This window comes from Mustela erminea, chromosome 14 (genome assembly GCF_009829155.1).
Source record: "Mustela erminea isolate mMusErm1 chromosome 14, mMusErm1.Pri, whole genome shotgun sequence".
Lineage (NCBI taxonomy): Eukaryota > Metazoa > Chordata > Mammalia > Carnivora > Mustelidae > Mustela > Mustela erminea.
The window spans coordinates 64,848,451-64,855,336 of NC_045627.1; the positions used below are offsets into that span (position 1 = coordinate 64,848,451).

General features: G+C 54.7%; 1 long non-coding RNA gene across 1 annotated transcript; it reads left to right on the top strand.

Annotated features, from left to right (window-relative positions):
• Positions 1-2,548: 2,548 nt before the first annotated feature.
• Positions 2,549-3,157, top strand: LOC116573346. Its single transcript, XR_004278721.1, has 2 exons — positions 2,549-2,835; positions 2,942-3,157. It is a non-coding gene; the product is annotated as an uncharacterized LOC116573346 (long non-coding RNA).
• Positions 3,158-6,886: the final 3,729 nt, after the last annotated feature.

The window sequence follows — 6,886 nt, forward strand, 5'->3', positions numbered from 1 at the left end:
TGCCTCCCAGGGAAAGAGTTGTCCCCCAACTAGCTGGTACAAACCCTCGGTGCTTTCAGCTCTGGCCAAGGAAGCTGGGATCCAGAAGGTCCAAGTGACCCCAACTCAGGCCTCTTCCCACCCTGGCCATGACTCTGAGTGCTGAGCCAGTGGGTTGGCAGCCCCAGCCCAGGCCCGGGCCCCCGGGCTGGGGCAGATGTTCTAGCTGGCAAACCACCTTTCCTGCTCACTCTCCCAGCTCGACAGTGTCAGTCCACACCTGGGGCGGGCTGGGGGCTCCCTGCAGAGACTTGTGGAGACACCATCCCTTGGGCAGAGATGGGGTGTTGCGCGGCGGGGGGGTGCTTCCTTGAAATTGATGCCTCTCAGCTCTAGCTAATTTTCACATCCTTCAAACTCTGATAACTCTTTCTTCCTTGCTCCAGGGAAAGGAAGGGGGAAGGAGGAACACCCTGTGTGTGCTCGTGGGTGCGTGGGGGGGGCACGGATACAGACGTGATGGGGGCACCTTTAGGGCTTATTGGGAGTGAGCCAGGACTGAGTCTGCCCTCTGAAATCCTCAGGCCAGGGTAGGCTGTAGGTAGTGGAGGCCTTGGAGGGTCGAGGTGAGGAGACAGGGTCCTCTCCACTTTTCTTAGTGAGAACCACTGGGTTAGCGGAGGAGGCCATGGTCCCTAACTTGGTCTAACAGTGTTATCCGTTATTATTGTTATTCTTACTGACAATCTAGGGACCATCTCACCCAGCAGACAATACAACTGTCATTTATTGTGTTCTAAGTATCTCTAGGTACAAGCTAAGTGTTTTACATACATCACAACTTTTTTTAAAAATTTTTATTTATTTGACAGAGAGAGAGAAATCACAAGTAGGCAGAGAGGCAGGCGGGGGGGGGGAGGAAGCAGGCTCCCTGCGGAGCAGAGAGCCCAACGTGGGACTCGATCCCAGCACCCCGGGATCATGACCTGAGCCGAAGGCAGAGGCCTTAACCCACTGAGCCACCCAGGCACCCCATACATCACAACTTTAATGTTCACAAAAAGCTCTATGAAGTAGGTTCTATTTACAGCCCCATTTTACAGATGAAAAATTGAGGTTCAGAGAGGTTTGGAGGCGTGCTTAAGCTGGCATAACCAGGAAATGGTAAAGCCCATACTTGCCACTACCGAGCGCCTCAGTACAGGCTAACTTTACCCAAGCCCCCCCAGTGTTCCCTGGGCCCCTTCTCAGTGGGCTGATCCTGGATATCTCCGGCTGAGCTTACCAGGACACTAGATCCCTCTGGGTGTGAGGTGGGTGGGGAGGGTGGCGCTGTTTGTTCAGGGGAGGGGGGGTGCTTGGTGTCAGAGAACACTCATCCAGGGCAAAGAGAAGAATAGGGGCCCCACCCGGGGAGGCTCCCCAGTGCCCTGCCCTGGAGTCACCCCAGGGAGGAGGATTGCCCCCTCCCCAGGCCCCATGGCCTTTTGGGAAAGGAGAGGGTGCTGACTTACCCACATTCCCCCTCCTCCCTACACCTCTCCAGGGCTGGAACAATTGGAGAGGTGCCTCGCTGGGTGTGTGTGGCAGGGAGGGACCCCGACTGGGATGGGTCTGGAGAGAAAGCTCTCCTTCTCTCCCCCGACCCCAGCTGGGGCTGGGCCCAAGGCGGGGTGGGGGAGTGGGTCTGACTGGGCGGCAGCCAGGCCAGCCCCTCTCTCCCAGGCTCCCTGGGACCCATTTCAAGTGGCTGCTTCCAGGCTGGGCCTGCCGAGGGAGGGGGAGCGGGAACAGGGAGCTTGTTTCCAAGCAGAGGTTCAAGGGTCTCCCTTCCTGAGCCCCTGCCCCCTTGCTCAGGGCAGCCATTGATTCTGCCCTGTCAGTCTCAGGCGGCCCCTCCTTCAGCTCCTTCCGGGGCTGTGGCTGTGGCTCAGGACAGCATGCCACCCCCACCCCATCCTGAGGCTGTTCTTGTCCTTGGGATGGGGTTGGATGAAGACCCCTCGCATAGACCCTCCGGGAGCAGAATCCCCGAGTCTTCAGGTTTGGATCATGGGGGTAACAGAGGATTTATTCTGCTGTGATTTCCTTCCACACCCCTGGTTCTCCCTCCTTCTGGTTTAGGCCAGATCCTGGGTCTGGGCGTGGTCTCTAGCCCGTGTGGGAACTCTTGTGGTAGTAGTGCTAGGGGGTGTTCTCTGGCTTCTAGCCCTCTCACCCCATCAAGGCAGGGGTGGGATGAGACTGTCTAGGGCTGTCTTGTAATTCCCATCACGGTCCCTTGGATCTGCTCTGTGCTGTAGTTCCCTATGTAGGGAACGGCCCTCATGACCTCTGCCTCCTTCAGAGGGGGGAAAGGTGGGTTGCTGGGGTAGGGAGAGGAGAGGTCATTTAAGACAAATCAGGTAGAATGCCTGTTTCAAATCCTGGCTGTCTCTGTGAGCCTCAGTTTCTTTATCTGTGAAATGGGAAGAATAGTGTGCACTTCCTTGGCTTGTGGTGATGCTCAAGTGAGATGTGAGAGTGGGTCTCTCACGGTGTCTGGCACCTTGTAGATTTTGAATAATTATCAAAAGCATCAGCCAGAGCAGGGGAGAGCCAGGGGCGTGGTGAAGGTATGGGCTTTAGGAGAGAATGACTCTTCCTCACCCTCCGCCTCCCTTGTCTCCCAGCTCCTGATCCCTCCCTAGGTGACAAGCCCAGGCAGAGAGGCCCTGAACTTGGACGTCCCACTCTGATGAACTCCTGGACAAGACAGGGAGAACATCTGTGTGCTGGACAGGGTTGAGCTGGAAGACTGTGTGTGATTCCACATCCCTGTTTCAAGAAAGGAATTGTTTGGACATTAGCCAGGTGGTGTGTATGTGTGTGTGCATGTGTGTGCATGTGCGCACATGTATGTGTAGGCTCAATGGCTGGCCTCAGAATTCTTGCTGATTAATCTCTGTCTTCTCGCACCCAGCCCTGGTCCAGAAGCTCCAGGCCTGAATTGGTGTCCAATGGACCTGAGGGGTCAGAATCAGGCCCAGGAAGATGGGTTTCCCCGTCCCCTCGGCCCCGACCCAGCAGGGGAGGGAGAAGGCTGCTTCATTATGTTTAATGGGATTATTGGGGAGGGGGGACAGTAGTCATGGGGCATTAGCTGCTAATTGGGTCCATAATAAAGTTAATAAAGCTCTTATGGTCTTTGCCATTAACTGTAATTAAGGGGGTGCTCTGTGGCAGGATGGGGAATATTGGCGGGGAACGGGTACTCAGCTCTCACTGGTAGAAGGAGCCAGAACAGGAGCAGGTGACAGGGAAGTTGGCAGCTATGCCAAGGCTGGGAGCTATACCCATGGCTGGGCTCACCAGCGGGTCCTTGGAGAGCTGGAGGGGATGAGGTGGACAGGAAGGGAAGGGGTCTGCCATGTGCTATGCATAAGAGCAGGAGGGAAATTCTTAACCCCAACCCAGATGTCCACGCCCTTGAGGAGGCTCGGAACACGGGAGAAATGGCACCTCCAAGGAGAGATGGTATGGACCAGCTGGAGCTTTGGGGCCTGACTCTGGCTTGGGTGTGCTGTGGACCTTGGGGAGATTGTATAACCTCTCTCAGCCTCCGTTTCCCAACAGGAGGATAATAATTGCTCCTGTCAGTTGCCGAAGCTGGTGTGGAGGGAGGAAACCAGATGAATGACTGTGGAGCTGTTGTTCTTTATCAAGCTTTTATTTATTTGCTTGTGTAATTATGCAAGAAGGACTTTAGGTCTTCCTGTGGATGCAGAAGCATCAAGTGGACGTCCTCTTCCCATTTTTCCTCTGCCATCACTTTGATGTCTATCTTTCTAGAGTTTGGGGGATACACTTACATGATATCTATGTACATCGAGAAACATACAGTTTTCTTTTTCTCCTTCCTTCCTTTTCCTCCCTCCGAACCCCCTTCCTCTCTCCCTTCCTTCTCCGTCCTGCTCCTTTTCTTTTTCCTTAAATGGAATGATATTTTTGTACTGGTTGGCAATTTGCTTTTTCCTCTTACATGTGTCTTTGTAGCGCTTGCCTGTCAGTACGAGCAGATCAGGTTCATTTTCGGATGGCTGCTCGCTATTCCGCAGTTTGGATAAACCATTACTTATTTCAATGCTGAACCTATCGGTGAGCGTGTAAGTTGTTTCCACCATATGACATTTAAACAACGGACCATCCTTGGATCATCTTTGTGTACTTGCTTATTTCTGTAGACTGGATTTCTGGAAATGGAATAGTTGGGCCCCAGGATATATTTTATTTAAATTTGTGGTATCATGGGGCGCCTGGGTGGCTCAGTGGGTTAGGGCCTCTGCCTTCGGCTCAGGTCATGATCCCAGAGTCCTGGGATCGAGCCCCGCATCGGGCTCTTTGCTCTCAGCAGGGAACCTGCTTCCTCCCCTCTCTCTCTGCCTGCCTCTCTGCCTACTTGTAATCTCTGTCTGTCAAATAAAATAAATAAAATCTTTAAAAAAAAAAAATTTGTGGTATCATGAACTTGTTCGTTTTTGAAAGGTCAAATATGTACGAAGGTCAAAAAAATCACAAAGTACAAAGGATTGTCACTCTTGCCCTCAGTACCCCCACTGTTCCTTCTTAAAGATTTAAAAATACACATTTTCAAAAATTGGTGAATGCTCATTTGCCTATTTCCCCCTCTTCCCCACCCTCCCCAAATGGTGGTGCATTCTAGACTCTGTTCTTTTTTTTTTTTTTAAAGATTTTATTTATTTATTTGACAGACAGAGATTACAAGTAAGCAGAGAGGCAGGCAGAGAGAGAGGAGGAAGCAGGCTCCCTGCTGAGCAGAGAGCCCGATGTGGGGCTCAATCCCAGGACGCTGGGATCATGACCTGAGCCGAAGGCAGAGGCTTTAACCCACTGAGCCACCCAGATGCCCCTCTAGACTCTGTTCTGCACCTTCCTTTTTATCTGCACATTGCTACCCTCATAGGTGAAGATCATTAATGATGGGAACATGTAGATACTCTTTTGAATGGCTGCATAGTATTCCACTGTATGGCTGTGGTTTCATTATTAAGCTAGTCCTCTAGATAGATACTTAGCATGTTTGCAGTCTTTAACTCTTACAATGTGACCATAAATACTCATGATATACATCTGTCTGAGCACAAGTGTGGGACATACATAGACAAATTCCTAGATGTGGAACTGTGGGGTCAAATGACCTGCTCACAGAAAATGTCTGATAGATATTCAGATCGCAAAAACCAACCTACTCCCATTCCTACACCTGTGTGTGTGCTGCCAGCCAACCCCTCGGCCGCAGCCACATCACTTGTGCCCCTGAGCACTCGGGCACACTCATGGGCAAGGGTTCTTCAGGCAGCTCCTGAGATCGAGGAGTCCCAAGGAGAGTGCAGCTTTCCCCGGGGAGAGGCTGGGCAGGAGGGGGAAAGGCGGGAAAGAGAACTGGGTAAACATAGCAGTTGTCAGAGGGGAGGAAGACTTACAGCCGGGGTCAGGGGTTAATGCAGATGGAGCTACCGGACACGCTACACAGAGCAAACAAAACAAGTTGGGGCGGGAGGGGCTGGTCCTGGGAGGAGGGGGGTGCACCAGCCCGCCTGGACTTGGCGGTTCCCTGGGCAGCTGCTATCAGGGGTTCGGGCTCCAGGCTGCTAACCTGTAGCTAGCCACTGGGCTCTGAGGCCCTGGTGGCAGCTGGCCCCTTCCATAAAGCCTCCCCAGCCCAGAGCCATCAGGGTGGGCCCACTGAGCAGCCCTGCCCGCTTCCAGGGCCTCTGGGTGGGGGGATGGTAATCCCCCTGGAGCCCCGTCTGGGAGGCTTTGTGAGGTATTAGAGATGAGCCAGGCGGCTGGCCCTGGAGCCAGGCACAGCTTTTAGAGCATTCCTGGGCATTAAGTCTCCCTGCCCGGCCCAGCCTTGCCCTTACCCCTCAGAGCCCCGGGGCCCTCTCTGCCTCGGCCACTCCTGGCCTAATTACAGGCGTCAGTGTCGGGGTCAGCAGGGGGGTTAATTTGGGGCTTGTCCTGGGGCAGCCAGGGCGCATTAATGGAGTCCCAGGGAGTCCGGGGGATGAGCCAGGCAAACAGGGGATTAGGGGCTGAGGAAGACAGTTGTCCAGGAATGGTGGGTCAGAGGGTTGGTGAGAGAAGCCCAAGCGGGGGGTCAGCTTCAAGGCTGTGTGTTCATGTGCTCAGCATCCAGGCGCTCACGCGGACACAGCAGGTGCGCAGACACGCAGGTGCACACAGCCACGGGCCCAGATGCTTGTCAGAGACCTGGAAAGGCAGACATACAGAATGTCATACCCACACGTTCAACACAGAGACACACAGTGTTATGACTTGGAACCACTTCCCAGGAAGCTTCAGGGCATGCAAGGAGGGGGGCCGGTGAGCCAGAAACTCTCTCTGAGCCCAGGGCGTCTGCCCTGCCAACACCAGCCTCCTCTGGCGCCCCGTCCCACCCCGCAGGAGGGTGACAGTGTTCCCTCCTTGTCTCACACACCTCCTCCCACCCCAGGCCTGGAGTGCCACCGTGCTAGCCTGGGGGAGACTTACAGCAGGCTCCCAGCCAGGCCCCGGGGGAGGGAGTTCTTCCTCCACATCCCTGGTCCTCCAGGGGGTCCCCAGAGCCCAGCTGTCAGCTCAGCCCCCAGCAGACCCCTCCACACCCACCCTGTGCCTCATGACAAGCCTCGGGTTCTGAGGGGACGTAGGGCCACAGTGCACAGAGGTCACTGGAGAGGAGGAGGAGGAGGACGAGGAGGAAGAGGAGGAAGGAGCTGATAGGAGCCAGGGCAGGGAGGGGTTGGGCAGGGGGAAATCATTTAACCCCGAAGCCGCCACTGGTCTTTGGACACGCCCCCCCACCCGCCCCGGCACTGACAGGGGCCAGCTGGAGCTGGCC